The 1,005-nt window shown below is 39.2% G+C and overlaps 1 protein-coding gene across 1 annotated transcript in view; it reads left to right on the plus strand.

The window, feature by feature from the left end:
• CFAP47 (cilia and flagella associated protein 47) overlaps positions 1–1,005 on the plus strand; it is a 492,482-nt gene that overhangs the window by 380,995 nt on the left and 110,482 nt on the right.

Consider the following 1,005-nt stretch of genomic DNA (forward strand, 5'->3'; position numbering starts at 1 on the left):
CTGCTAGAAAAATATATTGTCTTGACTTCTTGTGTTTTTATCTACAGTCTACCCGGAATTGATATCTGTATGTGATGTGAGAGGAATATCAGTTAGGAGGTCATTACACTAATTCAGGACCAAGGTGATTGCAGCTTGGGCCAGAGTATTGCCAGTGAATGTGGAGAGAAGTGTTCATTTATGAGTTATTTTTGAAACTGGAGCTAGTGAGTTTTGCTGACTACTGATATTTGAGTCATAAGGAAAACAGCAGGGCATAGATGACACCAAAGGTTTTGACCTGAGCAACTAGAACTAAAGATATGACATTAACTGATAGAGAGGAGACTATAAGAAGAGCTGGTTTGAAAAGGGTAGGTATCAAGCGCTCACCTTGGGACCTGTAAATTTGAGATTTCTATTAAACATCTGAATCGCAGGAAGTTTGCTAAAAAGCCTTCAGTGCAGTGGAAATATTCATATTGAAGATACATCATTTAGTTGTTCCTAGGTTTGTATCAAGTGTAAGCAGAGATGAGTGGAATAAGTAGTACGACTCTGAACTTCTATTAAAAAAATTTTTTTAATCTTTATTTATTTTGAGAAGGGAGGGAAGGGCAGAGAGAGAGGGAGACCGAGAATCCAAAGCAGGCTCTGCGCTGTCAGCGCAAAGCCCGATGTGGGTGAACCGTGAGAACATGACCTGAGATTATGACTCTGAGACCATGACCTGAGATTGTGACCTGAGCTGAAGGAAGTTTGAAACCAAGAGTCCAAGGCTAAGTTACTGGGCCACCCAGGCATCCCTGGACTCTGCGCTTATAAGTCAGAGACAGCCTTAATCTACAATTTGCCTTACAGATGATTATTAATGAATTTCAGAATGACAAGTAGTGACTGGTCACTTACTAAATAATTTGCAGAATGAAATTAATTGAAGTCAGTCACCTCAGGAACCTTTACATATTGGAGGCAATTTTTTTATCATTTTATGGAAACCTCATTCTTCTCTATGTTTCATAATAG

This window comes from Crocuta crocuta, unplaced genomic scaffold, assembly GCF_008692635.1.
Source record: "Crocuta crocuta isolate KB4526 unplaced genomic scaffold, BGI_CrCroc_1.0 scaffold696, whole genome shotgun sequence".
Taxonomy (NCBI): Eukaryota; Metazoa; Chordata; class Mammalia; order Carnivora; family Hyaenidae; genus Crocuta; species Crocuta crocuta.